Below are 17,968 nucleotides of genomic sequence, written 5' to 3'. Positions count from 1 at the left end.
CACGCTTTGAAGGCCTCTAAGTTTTTTCTGTCTGTATCTTGGCACATTTATCAGAATGTGTGTCCACTTTGTCACCATTCAATCCGCCAGCTTATCGCCCAAAGTTTGAGAAATGTCAGTGCTGCTAAATGTTTCAGAGGAGCAAGCAGAAAGGAGGCGCCCCCGCCCCCGTCCCCGTCCCCGTCCCTGTCCGTCTCTGAGTCAATACGTCCTCTGGCACCCAGCTTCTACAGACAGACCGGGCCGATCAAGGTAATTGAATCTGTCTAAATATAACACACACACTGAAATCATGTCAAAGTGACGATCCGGTTCGTCTCCAACACGACGTCGTGAACACGGTGATATTTGGCTCCACGCCGCGTCCGCTTAAATCCCGGCAATTACATAAACAAGCATCTGTCCGCGTTCTTCTCCAACACGCGACTTCCAGCACAGGAAATTAATTAGCGGAAGGATTTAGAATAGAGTAGCAAAGACAATGAAAGGGAGAACAAACAAACAGACAGATTATGAGAATGGATTAATCTTTTTGCAAATTTTCAACAGATTCACATTAGCAGATTGTGTACAAAGGATTTGGGAGGAATGGAGGCAAAGCTGAAACTGCAACGATGGCAAGCGAACCCTCACAAAGGGCTTAATTATTACTTTTGCAATCTGTCGCTAGGATTCAGATGCAAGAATTAAGCGAGTATGATGCCTAAGAGCCACCAGGAGAGAATGAAGACGAAGAGGGAAAATGTACTGAGAGTCTGAAGATGATTCAGGTTGTTAAGGTCAAATTCATAATATGACTTTTCTTTGAAATCGTAGAATGAAACTCAAGGATTGATGATTGTTCTCATATCTATAGGTGCTTGTTCCTACACATAAAGACCAACATGTAAGGTGACATCAAACTACAATCAAACAAAGTAAAGCTGGAGTTTGCTTCCACATGTTCAGCATTGTCTTCAGCCCTATACTGTACTCTGCTATCTCCTCTTCACGTACATTCTTTCCTTCCTCCATCCGCCCTTCACTCCATCTGGCTCCCATTAGCTCCACCTGCCCATCAGTCTGCAGCCTGGGACAGGTGAGCATATTACACGCTTTTAAACTGTCTGCTACACACACACACACACACACACACACACACACACACACACACACACACACACACACACACACACACACACACACACACACACACACACACACACACACACACACACACACACACACACACACACACACACACACACACACACACACACACACACACACACACACACACACACAGGCGCAAGCACAGGCACAGCAGTTCTACTTCATGGTGCGTTAGCGTGCCATGCACATCAGCCAAATCTGCTGTGCTATAAAACGACTGTTACCAAAGCCACGTCACGCTGCTGATGAAGCGGTCCAGAGCAGAAGATAAAACCATACTGAAGAACAGCATAGAATAGAATAGAATAGAATAGAATAGAATAGAATAGAATGAAATAGAATAGAATCATATCTGAAATGAGGTTTGACTGTTCCGGAGCAAAGTGCAGCACCATTTCAGTACCGGTTGTACTTGTGTGTATGATCAAATCTACATTACATTAACAGCTTATAATGACTAAAATAACCTGACCCATCCACAAGTTATCAGATAAATAAATGATAAATGTGACGGCGTTCCCTCACAGTCACGGTAATGCAGCCACGTGTTGATCAATACCAGTGAAGAAGATTTAAAAAGCATTTCCTTATAATCAGTTGGAACCAAAATTGCTGGAGTGTGAAGGATGAATATTAAAGAGATCATAAGGTTGAAAGCTTTAAGAGGATTAAAGCCGGTGAGAGGAAACACACACCAGGGCCATCGCTGACTCATCCTGACTGACTGGAGAGGGAAAAAGACGACCAAGACGACCCGAGTATCCCAGCTGGAGGACGACTTTAAGATCAAGTCTCCTTGAAGCTGAGACTGAGCCTGAAGCTGAGGCTGAGCTTGAGCCCGAGGATAAGGCTGAGGCTGAGCCTGAGGATAAGGTTGAAGCTGAGGCTGAGGGAGATTTGCTGATGTTGGCACACAACAACACTGCAGGACGCACTATCATGTGGACCATCACCTCACAGACAAACACACACTCCTTATCTCCCCTCATTCTTGTTTATTCTCTCTCTCTCTTGTTTTTTCTCTCTCTCCTTCACTGTCTCTCCCCTGGCTTTGCCTCGGTGCGCAAACACACGCACACGCACACGCACACATGCACACACACTGGCTTTCTCCTTCTTCCAGACCTTGACACCAGCTGTACTTTTCCAATTCAGCAGTTCTCCAAACTCTCCAGATGACACAACAGGATTCTCACAGAACATAGAATTATTAACGACCCCAAAACAAGACAATAAAAAATAAAAATATATATAAGCCAAAACAAAAATACAGCCAAATCGGCAAAAACCCCAAAAGTGAATCACCCAAAGCCTCGATTCATGAAGAGAGTCAGAGGGACATTATACCTGAGAGACAAAGTACAGAGACCACAGAGGAAGAGCGCCGGATAGAGGACACGTCCACTCAGACCAAAGCTGAGATCACTGCTGATTTATGGTATGAAGACATAACACACAAACCTCACAAGACAGGAGATGAGATGAGACGAGACGAGACGGGACAAGACAAGGCAAGGCAAGGCAAGACAAGACAGGGAGGGACTGGATGAGGCAATGAAGACATGAATCGAGCCAGGACAGAGAAAGACAACAAGCGACAATATGGGACTAGACAAGTTTAGACAAGCCAGGACAGAAAAGGACAGGACAAGACAAGACAGATGGATTTTTAAAGCTATTTTTGTCAAATTTTCAACTTCAATTTACCATCCAATTGAATTTCCTGAGCGAAACACTGAAAATTGTTTATAAACTTCATAAAGTCTAAACTTTTCCCTGTCCTCAAACACAGTGACAAGAGCTCAGAGGAGTCGTGACTCCGTCCACCTGTCAGCAGGTGTCACATCCCCTTCTGCCTTTAAACCTGGGACGACCTTAATCAGCACCGTCTCTCGTCTCGTCCACAGGGTTTGAACGGTTTGATGTTCACGTCCCAGAAGCCGCCAGCCATTGGCTTCGGCGTCGAAACTAAAGCAGCAATTAGAGAGACGCTTTCTGTTTGTTTGTCTCCCGCTGTTCTTCACAAGACTTCGGAGGTTTGTCGCGTCCGCTAACTGTAACACGCTTTGCAAACAGATGTCGTGGCTTCATCGCGGGGAAGCGAGGGATTCACGTAGAGAAACACAGCGAGGAATGAGACCAAACTGCTTGATTCCTCTTTCATCCTTCCATCCACGTCCCACATGAAGCCAAAACCAGAGTTGACCTGAAAAAGAGGTCTGGCAAAGAAAGGTAGAAACCGCTTCAATTTCCTGCTTTCAATTCTGAAGTTGGAGCCGATTCGTCCTCGTGTGGGGTCGCCAGGCTTTTAGATGAGTTTACTCGCATTATTTACTGCTGTGCCCACGTTTAATTGGAACAAAAGAGCTTTTTCCTGTCATGTATGCGACTTGAGAAGAAAGGAGGCAAAGAGAAACAATGAGAGTGCACGGGAGGGAAGGGAGAGATGGAGATCTGGCAAATAAGACAAAACTGCCACCAAAATACATGAAAAGCAAATGGGAGAGAAGGAGAGGCGACAGAGAGGAGGGGGGGGGGGGGGGGGGGGAGAGAGAGAGAGAGAGGGGGTGTAAGGGGGGGGGGGGGGGAGAGGAGGAGGGGGCGGTTGTCAGGATGTCCGAGGTCAAGAGAGCAAACAGGAGGCAGAGAGTTCAAACTGTAAGCTCATAATCTGCTTCATAACTGTCATCTGACATCATCGCAGCAGATGCTTTATCTCAGATCCTCCGCCTATTCTAATGTAATGGAGAGAGAGAGAGCGGGGGGAGTGTGTGTGTGTGTGCCCTTCTGTAATGTAATGAAGATGGAGAGGGCAGAGAGAGAGAGAGAGAGAGAGAGAGAGAGAGAGAGAGAGAGAGAGAGAAGAGAGAGAGAGAGAGAGAGAGAGAGAGAGAGAGAGAGAGAGAGAGAGAGAGAGAGAGAGAGAGAGGGGTTAGAGCAACTATAGTCCACTACATAAACAGGGAGAAGAATAAGGAAGACAGAGAGGGGGAGGGAAGTGTGTGTGTGTGTGTGTGTGTGTGTGTGTGTGTGTGTGTGTGTGTGTGAGTTCGTACACAGGCTTTAGAAAGCAACGGCTTGTTGTCTTATGTAAGTGCAGAGCTTAAGTAAATATAAGGTGCCGATTGTATGTTTATGTACACTTGATGGTTTCCAGGGTAACAGGGTCAGAACCTGCGTGATGATCGGCTCAGGGCTAATTAAAACGTCAGAGAGGGACAGAGACATGAGGAGGGAGGGGATGGGACGACTTTAGAGGAAAAACAATTGTGTGTGTGTGTGTGTGTGTGTGTGTGTGTGACTTTATAGCTTCTGGCCAGACTGACCCTGTGTAAAGTGGTCAGCTGTAGGGGGAGTAGGGGGAGGGGTCAACAATTGGTCAAGGCTTCTGCCCAATCACCTGTCAGTCTCACACAAGACAGCCCCTCTCTCCACACACACACACACACACACACACACACACACACAGAGTTCAGGCAGGCGAGCTGCGTGTCCGGAAAGCACAGATGAGTGTGTCTCAAGATGATGGACAGTCATAGGGTGAAATAGTGAGACAAAAGGACAGAGAGAGCAGAGAGAAGTCTCACAGTCTCGTCTCTCATAATTCTGCCCGTCCACCTTTGGGTCGCAAGATGTAAATGCGATGAAACCTGTGAGACAGGAAGGAAGGGAGGGATGGCAGAGGAGAAGAGAGGAGGAGGGAAGGAGAGAGCAGGGAGAGATTGACAGCAGACAGTCACACCTGAATTAAGAGGTTAATGAAAGAGCAGAGAGAGGACAGGAAGGAAGGAAGGAGGTGAAGACGAAGCCAGAGACTCTTATTTTTTTATCGCGGGAGAGCGAGGAGCGAGAGGGGGTCAGGCGAGAGACTGACAGGAAACCAGTCACGTTCGGTTAAACTCTGGTGGGTCGGCGAGTCGCTCTGCCTCGATTAGGGGCGATGAGGAGACGAAGATTATTTGATTTGGAATACAAAGTAAATGTGAGCGAGAGAGACAAAGGAGTTAATTACGTCGGTGCGGCTCTGCTGGGGATTTGCAAAGGAGGGCAAATTGAAAAGGACACAATGAGAGGGAGATTATTCCACTTTGGTTAAACACATTTACAGCAGCACATGTTCCTCTTGTCTTATTATCTCACCAGCTGATGATGTCATAGTTAAATAAGTGGAAGAATTTGGGTAAAACTCTGGACAGGATGAATCCCCTGCAGGACACCAGCTTTGGACATTTTCTGGGGGTTGTAGTCATGGAAACATGGTTGATAAATACCATTTCGGGTCAAGAGAACCGGACCAATGGGGTTCTGAGCAGATCTGTCTCCAGTTATCGTCGAGCACAGAGAAAGATCACTTTGCGGACAAACGTGCTCGTCTTTTCCTGACAGATCATCGATATGTCGAATTTTCCGCCTTCTGTAATTTCAAAAGCTGCAGCGACTCTCTGGACCGTCCCTGAGTTTGGCCTGAGTTGTTTCCTTTCCTCAACACAACTGCAGCTCTGAAATGTTTATACTTTCTTTTCTACATTTCCTCAAAGCTGAATACAAGAAAAGACAAAAATCAATTTCTTCATAAATTCGATGTGCGTCCAGATTTCAAACAGCGTCTTGTTCCTCTGAAGGTGTCAAAGGCCGAGAGGCTGCGAGCTGCGTTCAATTCACATCAAAATTACGGCTCTTCTTGCCGCTGTCATCATCTGAACCACTCCCATATAGTTTGCCAATTGGTGGGACCTCCGGCTGCAGGCGGAATCGATTCCGGGAGCGGATGATTTCCAGCCTATTATCTTGTGAGCTTCTGAGATTCCGGCTGGGTTCGCAAGGCTGGAAGTGGAAACGGGGACATAAACAACCGGGTCGTCTGGCAGGGAAAGAGACTAACAGCTTCCCCGGGCAAACGGAGGAAGAAGGAAAGCAAGACGGAGGCGCTTTAATAACCTGCCGGCCTCTGAGAAGTGGAGGAGAAGCGGAGGAGAGAGGACCATAAAGTGGGCGGCGGCCTGTGAGAAAAGGGAGTCTGTCAGCGCAGAACGTGAACGGTCACCAAAGAGAGGTCAGAGGTCAGGAGGGAAACGATATGGAGCTAAAAAGAGCAGGAGAAGAAACGAGGGGGAAAAGGAGTCAAAAGGACAGGACAAAATAGGAGAAATTGCAGTGGAAGTAGGTCTGACATGGAGGAGACTGATGGCAGAGAACAGCTGGATGAAATACCAGGATGAAGGGAGGACGGAGGGGCGGAAAGCGGAGAGAAATGGGCTTAACCGCCTGTCAATACCAGGGAGGGAACGTGTGGCGATGCAGATACAAAGAGGGGAAAGAGGGAGAGAAAGAGGGCAGGGCCGGAGAGAGATGGGGAACGCTGGGAACGTTGACATGGAAATGAGGAGGGACGCTGGTGGAAAAATTCATCGCACTGCAACACTTGAGGCTTGCCAGGGTTTAGGGTGGGTTGGCCAAACGCGATAAGATAACTGCCACCTTATCTGGAGCTGTCAGACTACTCACACACACACACACACACACACACACACACGCAGACTGACATATCAACACACACACATACCCTTTGGCGAGGGAAAAGCAGGCTTGGATGAAACACTATTGGACGATCTGCAGCAGACAGGTGTGTTTGGCTGTGATTGGAATTGACTCAGATGTCCCCCCGTGTGTGTGTGTGAGTGTGTGTGTGTGTGTGCCAAGGTGCTTACATCTGTGTGTACTGAGCTCAACTTTGTGCACAGGCAGAGGTGCAAACAGAGCAGGCAGGCTGGAGTTCTTCACCCGGAATACTAATAAGTCAAACTGACGCGACACCAAACTACTCCATGGAAACTAACCATCACACATGTGTCCAATCAGGTGTGTGTGGAGCAGAAAGAGAGGGGAAATATGAGGAGCTGTAGTTCTCCAGCAGCAGGGTTTAGACAAATAAAAACTACCAAACTAAATTCATGAGAACGTTTCCTTCCCTCTGCCCTTTACATCGACACGGAGAACCAGCCGAGCTGCAGCCGTCTGGACCGGAGAGCAGAGAGAGGGCTGACATTTGGTAAAATGGAGCATTAATTCTCTCTCTCTCTCTCTCATGTGTTAGACTCAGGACTGTGGCTGTGTGTGTGTGTGTGTGTGTGTGTGTGTGTGTGTGTGTGTGTGTGTGTATGTGCGTGTGCGTGTGCGTGTGCGTGTGCGTGTGCGTGTGTGTGTGTGTGTGTGTGTGTGCTGATTAACATTGATTGAGGTGTTTTCGTCTGGTCTCTATCGTAACGTGGATCAGGTTAGACGGTTGCTGGTCACACTCTGTTTAGACATTGATCGGGGAGCTGCACAAAGCCTAGCTATACCTGGACAAGCCTTCCTGGGAGGGGTGGGGGAGGGGGGAGAGAGGGGAGAGAGAGACCTAGCAATATAGAGTTAGTGCATTGAGGCTTCAAATGGAAATGGGAAATAAACGATGAGAGGAATAAAAAAAAAAGGAAACTGGTGACAAACCACTGAGGCGACAATTACGTTTGAAGTAATCCAAAGTAGCATTAAGGATCAGGACAAAATGGCTCAAGCTTACTGAAAAATGTCTCAGAAAAACTGAATCAATTGTGCATCTGTAGGGTTGAAGACAGATCCACATCAACATCGCCTCACACACTCACACTCACACACACACACACACAGAGGAGACAAACAAGAAGCCTCAAAGGGGATCGATGCCATTTAGATCCATATTATACAACAACGCACAAAAATCTTAATCTCCAGCCTGAAGTGGAGCAGTGAGGGGACAGGAACAGGAAGAGGATCTCCATATTGTCCACATGAGAGCCTGCGAGAGGCTCTAATGATTCGCCGGTCATCCACAGCCATAAACGTTAATTAACGGCCTCAGCTGCCGGACATTCATTTCCTGCGATAGCCGAAAGAGAGCGCTCGTAAAAACAAATAGGGTTTGTGTGCGCATGTGTGTGTGTGTCAGACTGCATGTGTGCGCATCATCATGTGCGTCTCCAAGGACACTTGATGATGATGATGAAAAGCATCCCAGAGGCATCGCCGTCCTCCTCTAATACGCCAATAAGCCATCAACGAAGAACTATAACTACCTCCTCGCAGCGTGACGCCCTAATAAAGCTTTACAGGGGACAAAGTCAAGGTAAAGTCACTCAGTGGTCACCTAATAGAGACGTACACACACACACACACAAACACACACAGCCCTGTGACATCACAATTACATGTGTGATCTATTTCCTGGTGTCTTGTTGAATGAGATGTGAAGTGATCTGCAGTTGAATGGACTTAACTCTCATTGACCTTTGACCTTATGTATGTTAAAGTCATCAGTAGATCAGCTTGAGCCCCCCTGACGTATTTAAACCAAACCGCAGCCACGTAAGGTCAGATAAAGTCAAACGCATCGCTGACATCACCTCATAGCAGCATGAGGTGAGACGTAAAGTCAGCGAGTGATGTCAGCGGGGCGAGAGCCGCTGATGGAACATAAACTGAAGTGCCATTTGATCTCAGCACAGTTTGATCTACGCTGCGTCTTCTGTCCCCTGCAGCACCGCCGTGCCGTCCTGTCCCGACGCTCCTGATGGATTGCGTTCCTTCCTTTTCCTCTCTGATGTTTATTATGTGGTATACCTTATAGATATTACACTCATTTTCTTATTTCCGCTGACGTTGTTTATGTCGCCCGTAAGCGTAAACTCGTAATGCTTTTGCTGTATTGCGGCTTTAATCTCCATTAATGTCAGATTCACGTTATTCTGTCTCTCCGGTCGGTGTTGGAGCGACGCCGAGGCCATCAGGCGCAAAAGACAAAGAAAGCGGTTAAACATGTTGACGGATGATGTCATCGTTACGCTTTTAGAAGACATTACAATCCAGTTTTACTTATGGAACGCGGCTGAAGTTACTGCAGCTGTCTTTTCCTCGCTCGCCCCGCGTATTTGGCTAATTAATGGAGATAAAACCCCAAACACACTCTGCTCGCTGCGGAAAAACCGAACTAATGGAGACGAGTCATAACTCTGTTTCCATCTCGCTGTCGATGCCGCCCATCTTCCCCTCTGCCCCATCTATCAATCCATTTATCCTCTGTGCTTCCTCCTCTCTCTCCCTCTAAATGTGCTCTATGACATCGCCGTTTCAGAGCCACGCAGCATTCTGACCATGAAGATGTTTTACAGCCTTCCCTCCTCCTCTTCCTCCTCCGCACCGTGAACCCCCTTTCCCTTAAACAGATAGATAGGAGAGCCCCCCCAACGCGTGTTGGAGTCACAGCTCGCCGGTTTCTAATTACGTGTTCGCTGCAAAAGCCTGGTCACAATATTTCATATGGACCCACCAGAGGAAGAGATAAGAGGGGCCTGAGGGAGGAGGGGGGGAGAGAGAGAGAGAGAGAGAGAGAGAGAGAGAGAGAGAGAGAGAGAGAGAGAGAGAGAGAGAGAGAGAGAGAGAGAGAGAGAGAGAGAGAGAGAGAGAGAGAGAGAGAGAGAGAGAGAGACAGAGAGAGAGAGAGAGAGAGAGAGACAGAGAGAGAGAGAGAGAGAGATACTATCACACGCAGAGGGAAAAGGTGTGAAAAAAGAGAAAGTGTGCATTTATTGTATGAAATGAGAACGAGAGCAGCCGAGAGAAGGAAAGGGAAGACGAAGATGAGAGACGGAAGGAATAAGAGAGCAGAGACAGACGCAGCAGCTATAGAGTGGACTGAGCCTGACATACATTCACCTTAGTCCTACTTCTTTATACTATATCAACACGTGAGATGATGTAATGAAAGCAGAACCAGACTCTGCATGGGTTCCTAGTTGTGTGTTGTGGCAGCTGATGGACCTGCATGATCGATGAAGCTCATCACGATTCTCTCACCATTTTTGAACTTCCATGACTCACAGAATACTGATGAAGCAACTACTCGCAGGGACTTTGTGGAATTTTCCTTTAATTATTCCGATTCAAGTTGGAACCCTCCTCAGCCTGGATCTCACAGCCGCATCAATGTTTCACTCCGGGTTTTACCTGAGGAAGCGGGCGCTCTTGTACCTGCTGGAGGCGATGCAGCACTGAACCCCACAAGCTTTACATAACAGGATATTCTTGTTAGTTGCCTAATGTTGCGAGCTTTAGATCTGCAGGCTCCATATTCAAACATTTTCCTCTACATCGGAATCTCTAAACGTTCCAGCTGAAACTGACAGGAAACTGATTCTTGGTTGTGATCTATGGCTGCTGCTGCTGGCTCTATTTTCCCCTATACGTTAAGAATAAAGAGCAGTCTGAGCCCCATGCAGGCGGATAGGCGTCTCCGTACCTCTCCACACATCTTTAGCTCCGCCCGCCTCCTGAGCTCTGGCCCTGTGGCTTTTTAATGAAAGGGCTAAAGATGTTGCCGGCCATCGTCTTTTCATCATTACGCAATAATTAGGAGGACTCATGGACCTTGCAGAAACGGTTTAATATATCACTCACGCACACACACATACACACACACACGTACAGACATACACACTGTGGCTCTTGCCAGGACTCTTAAATGACTTCTGTCATTAATGTTGCTGTGCGGCTGCCAGCTGTAATATTTCCTGCGTTCATTAGACCATCTGGTGGCCTGACTGCTCTCTCTCTCTCTCTCTCTCTCTGCAATCTTCCGTTGCTCAGTTCATGTCTCTCTATTTATGTCCATGCAGCCTGCATCTCTGTCCCTTTGTATTAATCTCTTCCTTCAACTCACTCTACTCAAACTCTTTCTCTCTTACACACCATATACAGTATATATTATATTATATTATATTGTATTATATATATTGTCCCCCTCCTTGTGTAGACCTCTCTGTAGTCTCTGTTGCCCCATTATGCAAACCCACTGATGTATTTGATCCTTTCACTGCTCCAATATGTTAATTGGATGGACGTGCAGGCTGGTTTATGGACGAGGTTAACATCCCTTTAAATTAAAGCTCCTCATTACAGAGCATGGAGTGTAAGTGGATGGAGAAGGGTTTCATTTAAATAAAACACCCAAATCTCTTCCTGTTGTTTGATCTAAAGTTATCTCAGACCTGCAGTTCATTCTGAATGCATCGACAAAATCCCTCCACAGCAGGAAACACACAAATAACACTGAACAAATCTGAGGAAAGCTTCGACAAACACAGCCGGGGCACACGCGATGATGTCATCAGGACCCTCCACAGCACAAATCCCCCCCGCCCCCCACACGTTATGATGGGATCTGTTAGGGGGTTAATCTGCAGCCCCGTGTGTACTGGAGCATCATTCACTCATGTGCAGGCACCTGTTCAGCCAGCTAGACCTCCCTCACACACACACACACACACACACACACACACACACACACACACACACACACACACACACTTAACACCTCTGGTACCTCACCCTGTTGTCGTCACTTTATCTCTGCGTCTCTACACCATTGTCACGTTCCTTTCTAAGTCAGTAACCCTCCGTGTTTCGCTGCCCGTCATGTAACGCTCGCTGGCTTGTGTGTGATTCTAAATGCTTGGCGTGCCAGAGAGTGAATGAGCGTCGGGTAAAAAGCAGCAGCAGCAGCAGCAGAAGAGTTATTTGCATAGTTGTGATATGGTGATATGGTATTCTGTGTCTGTGTGTGTTTCAGCTCAAAGGTGGGCAGAACGCGCGTGCCGGGTTGATTTCACACTCTAGTGAAAAGGCAGCAGAGTCTGATCTCTTGTTTTTCGGCATTTTTTAGTGGAAATCGATATGATGTTGATTGAATTGCCAAACAGACACTCCACACACACACACACACAGTCATATGTTCTCCTCTCCTTGCCTTAGGAACTGTGCCTCATCTGTGTTAAACACAACGTACGCAGGAGGCGGTGAACTTGGTTAACACCAGTGTGCGATGTCATAAAGGTATCGCTGGGTCGTTCCGAGAAACACGCAGATGAACAAAGTCTTCTTCTACTGTAGAAATCCAGCACTTACAAATTCTGTCTAACAGGCGTTTGAACAAAGAGGGAACACAGCTTACCGACCTCTCTGCAGGTCACTGGAAGCAGGCTGAGCTCTTCATGTTGCCGGCGTGTTCCCCTCCTCTTCCTCTCCTCTTCCCCCTCCCTTCTTCTTCTATGCTTTCCCCCGGCGACCTCCCTCTGCACATGTGTTGCCTCCGTCAGCTCGCTGCAGCTCTCCTCTACTCTCCTCTGCTTTCTGCATTTTTAATGACCCAAATCTCCGTTAAGTGCAACTTTGACAAGTGTGTTTACTTTGTCTCTCGCTGTGCAGCGACCCAAATATCAGGATTTACGCTTTAGGCTTTCAGTGACATCATTATAAATATTAAGTGACATTATATCCACATTTTGATCTGGAAGCCTGCAGGAGAGAGAATAAACACTCCAAACTGAATTAAGTCAAAGGATTCTTATTTGTTCAGCTTTTGGGTCAACATGCAGAACAAAACAATCCTCACACTGTCAGCTTCTCACTCTCTCACAACAACACACACACACACACACTTGGGATGTCTTTCTTATCTATAGTGACTTCTGCTGGCCTTTTTCTTTCCCAGTATTTTGGACACGGATGCGAGTCGGCTGGCCTTTTTCTCCGTGCGGCCTTTAAGAAATCATTGGAAAGTGCTCTTGAATGTCACACCCAAATGTCCTATATGGGCGTTTTAAAAAATCCAATACCCCAAGCTCAAAGGAGGCACAATACCCTGAATGCAACACGGCTGCCATAGAAAACACTTTACCATCACCTCATTCTAACAGTCAGTGTCTGCAATAGAGGCCAGTGATGTTGCAATACAAAGCTAGACACGCATACCTCCGATAATACCGAGTAGTCCTCCTATAGGGACTTTCAACAAGTAAAGATCAGTTTAAGTTTCAATCAAAACTGCCAATAACTATTTGCGACATCCAGCAAAAAGTCAAACAAAGTCAGCAACAGAAAACACGACATCACATTTCTCTAAACGACGTTCCAAAACAATGTCTCAATCTTTTCACACGCTGAGAAAAACAGCCTTTGATTTTAATGAAAGATTTTCAGAGTTTATCTGCTGCAGCATCTGAAAGAACTCCGCAAGTGGAAGAATTGGGAGCTTTTCCTCAGCGGGGATGCGGTGATATCCTTCAACTTAAGAGAAAATGTGAGTAATATCTGCCAGAATCAAGTAACAACATTTCTCTCTTTCACACAACAGCAGCGGGGAGCCTTCAGTGGACTCGGCATCAGACTGAAAACATACTTTGCACAGAAAATCCACTTAATCTGAAGCTCCCCTGATAGGATCTAACTGCATGACTCCAATTCATAAAAACAGTTAAAGTACAGGAGTTGGACTTCATTCCAGCCGTATTTTGCTCTTAAATGATCCAGATAATGACAACACTTTTGAATCAATACATCAGTCTATTCTATACAAACGCTTCTCCTATCCAGAGTCACGGGCCGATTGGAACTCATCCCAGCAGTCATTGGTTGGGGGGAGAACGTTTAGAAGGAAAGACCCGAGCTGGAACTCGGTCTTAGCTGGATTGGAACTCGCAAAGGCAAGTACGAGTCCCAATATCACGACATCACTATCCAGGGAGTGTATCTGGATACTGTGTGACTTCTATCAGCCGCTTTCAAACCTCCTTAAAACATGAAGAATGCTCCAGCAGTCGAGTCAAGAACGGCTCGGAGCGGAAACTGGGAAGCATTGTCAAGAAGTATGAACATATCTATAATATGCATAATCCTCTCAGAGTGGGGAGTGGATCTGTAGCCTCTGTGTGTGTGTGTGAGTGTGTGTGTGTGCATGCATTATATTTCAAACAACAGTACAGTATTGTGTGCTATGGATCAAAGGGGAATCCCTGTAGCTCGGAGCGCCTTTAATAGGAACAACACCCGAGTGAGAACAGAATGTGTTTAACATTTCACATCGTCCTCATCTGGTCGTCGATATTAAAGATTTGACCCTCAGGAAGTTTGACACTGGAATCTTCTGGGATTTGCGTTTTGCTTTGTGCTCGTCTGCACAGGAGAACTGAGTCTGGACCGATTTTCCTCGGAATCTCACAGCCGAGCTCATTTAGTGGCGCGTTGGGATCGCGGCCGTGAAATGAACCGAGACGCTTCAGACGGAGATGAAGATGTCGCTCGGTAACGGAGAAGAGCTGATGTGCTGATTACAGCCACTTGAAACTAAATCCATAATTAATGCAGAATCAATTAATGTATTCAAACAGTTCAAGTATGCAATTAAGTAGCAGGAGAAGAATTCAACATCTCGGAGGTTCATTGGCATATTTGTGTTGATTATGTAGTAATCACACCGACACGCACACACACCCACACACACACCTACATATAGCCAATCAGGTTTGACTGCGAGGTTCAATCAGCCTCATCACAGCATCTCCAATCGTTTACTTTCAGGATGTACCAACACTTGCACAGTAAACATCAATATACTCAATACTTTACGTGAAGTAAATCAGATTTAAAAGATGTGAATTACGCCTTTTCAATATAATTGTATTTTTCTGAACGTTTTCCTCCTGGATTCTTACATTTTCAAATCCAACATCCGCTCCTACCGAGTCCGAGCTTTGACCCCAAAACTATCAGACAACATCGCTTTGAGACGATCACATTCATTGTGTTGCCGTGTGAACGCCACTGCTGCCACCGAGTCGTTATGGTTTTGTGTGGTGGTGCCGTTTCGAGTGTGAACCAGTTCCTCACAGAGGAAATGTGTTAATGTGTAATGGCAGATACGAGCAGAAGTGCCTGAACTTGAAGTGGAGCAGTTTGAAGAAGGATCCGGACTGCTGCACCACATCCTGTACACACACACACACACACACACACACACACACACTCCATAAGCTGTGTAACTTCAACCTAACAGAGGCTTCCCCGTCCTGACAGCTCAATTTTCTGATTATTACAACATAATGGCGACGGTTAATAGGCATTCTCATATTTCATTGAGTTTTCTCCAGAAAGAACACAACTTTTCGGCTGCATTTACTTCTAAGTAGCCAATTAAAACAAATTGCTCAGAGTTATTGAGAAACATGACAGCGTATGATAAGTTCCATATGGACGAGTTTTATTCTGTCTTACATTTTTTGTCCGTTCCAGCTACAAATTACTGGATTTATGCAAAAGCGGAGAGGTTTAAATTAAACCACACACACTCGATCTCCCTCTCTGCCTCTCTAAAATGGTTATACGCATATATACACTTGCACCAATGCACAGAGCCATACATCAAAATACACACACACACACACACACACACACACACACACACACACACACAGAGCAGCAGGGCGAGCTGAGCATAACCAAAGGGCTTCCATAACTTCACTTAACAGCATGAACGCCTCAAGCCGCATCAGCCCCCCCTCCACACACACACACACACACACACACAAGTCACTCACTCTCCACACAACATGACGGCGTGGGTTTAAACCACAGAACCCACAGAGGCTTTAATAAGGACGTCTTCCTGTGGAGTCGGCTCGTATCTGCTGTGACATTAATGTCAGCAAAGTGATCAGAGTGAAACCTAAACACTGTATTTTGTGTGAATGTGTCCAGTCTGAGCCTGAATGAATATCAGCCAGACACAATATTTTCCCGAGCTGGGGGTTAAACATGGCCGCCGACTTTCTTCTCTCAGCCTTGTTCACATAAACACTCCAGCGTTCCAACGCTTCCCAGACCATATAACGTCCATGACCAATAATGCATCAGGAATGTGTTGTGAGGAAATCGAGGAATTTGTCATGAGGGGGCAGAGGGGCGTGTGTGTGTGGGGGGGTGTGTGTGTGTGTGTGGGTTGGGTGGGGGTTCGACCGGCAGCAGGAAATTGACCGACTGTTGTTCATGCCTGCACAGTGAAATCTAATCTGCCAAACACGTGCGCGCATACACCAGCTCACACATTTTTGGGACTTTAACGCACAGAATTTGGGATCAGTCCCAAGCACAAATGTGTGTGTCTGTGAGTGGCGTGTGTGTGCGGAAAGGAAGGTTCAGGTATCAGAGAGGTTCACATGGAGACAAAGCTGCTGGATGGAGTGATAATCCATAATTTTGCCTTTTTCCCCCCATAATTCAATGCAAAAGGCAGCAGCAGGTGATGATGATGTCTCTCTATGACATAATCAAAGAAATCAAGGTGATTGACACTGATAAAGGATCAGAGATCACATTAATATGGACTCAAGTCAGGGATGAATGAACACATTGATTTTTCCGTTTTTCCACTTGCTCCGTCATTTACACACACACACAAACATTTACACACTCACGCACTCACACAATGCATCCCACGCGCACACACACACACACACACACACACAAACACACATTAATTAAGGTAAACACTGTGTGGGAGACATATGCAGACTGACCTGAAACAGGCACACACTGCACACAGAGAGATGTTCCAACACTGACACACACACACACACACACACGCACACTGATAGATGCATCACACTTCCTTTAAAGTGTGGGAGGGTGATGGATCTTCTTTTTTTTTAGGTCACTTGCTCCCTGTGTGTGTGTGTGTGTGTGTGTGTGTGTGTGTGTGTGTGTGTGTGTGATTGCTTTCCTTAACATCTCAGATGCGTCTCCTGATTGTTGCTGAGCATATTTGAGGAGTGCCTGTGTAACACGGGTGTGTGTGTGTGTGTGTGTGTGTAGAAGATGGCGTGATTGCTGTTTCTGTCTGTGTGTGGGAATGTGTGTGAGTGTTTCATGTGTCTCTTCAGCCACAGGTGTGGAGAGACGCTGACACTGCTGACAGAGAGACCTGGGGCAGAATGAGTTCATTTGTCTCCGTCTAGTTCTCACACACACACACACACACACACACACACACACACACACACACACACACACACACACACACACACACACACACACACACACACACACACACACACACACACACACACACACACACACACACACACACAAAATGTCAAAGCGCTGCACGGCGCGGTGGAAACACACACTCATACACTTCACACACTCTACGCAAACAGAGAAACAGATGTGATGCTGCACATACACTCACACCTGCACACACACATGTGGGGGTCTTATGGGCTCTTTAGGCTCCTCAGCAACGTAAACAGAGTATATTTGTGTGTGTGTGTGTGTGTGTGTGTGTCTGTGTGAGCTCTGACATTCCTCTGGTCTCCTCAGGGTGACAGCTTTCACTGGGTGTCAGCGGGAGACGGAGAAAGAAGCTGCTTAACAATCAACACGCTGTCATCCTGAGCCTGTGTGTGTGTGTGTGTGTGTGTGTGTGTGTGTGTGTGTGTGTGTGTGTGTGTGTTCTCCATGCATCTCTAAACATGCTGTTTTATGCATAATTTTCCCCAAAGCAGACATAAATGCCGTGGTTATGCTGACACCCTTTCACACGGGCGGCTTCAGCAGCAATCACCTTAATGCACGTGTGCGCGTTTACCGCTGCATGTGTGTTTTAAGGTGTGTGTTTACCTCTCTCTCTCCCACACACAAACACACACGCACACACACATGATGCTTGCTATATACAGCGAGACATAAATCTTTGTACTTAAGCTGCTTGCTCTGTCCTGTGGTGTGTGAGTGTGTGTGTGTGTGTGTGTGTGTGTGTCTCCTTTCATACAGTTTATCACAGCAGCAGTGAAACAGTAACGTGTGTGTGTGCATAATGTTTGCATGAATACACTGATATAACAGTGATTCATGCAGAGATCCAGAGATAAAGTTGCGCTCACACGTCACATGGCCGCAGTCCAACATGGCC

This window comes from Genypterus blacodes, unplaced genomic scaffold (assembly GCF_046128005.1).
Source record: "Genypterus blacodes isolate CSIRO-AG114 ecotype Tasmania unplaced genomic scaffold, CSIRO-AGI_Gbla_v1 ptg000085l_1, whole genome shotgun sequence".
Classification (NCBI taxonomy): Eukaryota; Metazoa; Chordata; class Actinopteri; order Ophidiiformes; family Ophidiidae; genus Genypterus; species Genypterus blacodes.
The sequence above is the reverse complement of the archived record's forward strand: the minus strand, read 5'-3'. Positions refer to the sequence as shown.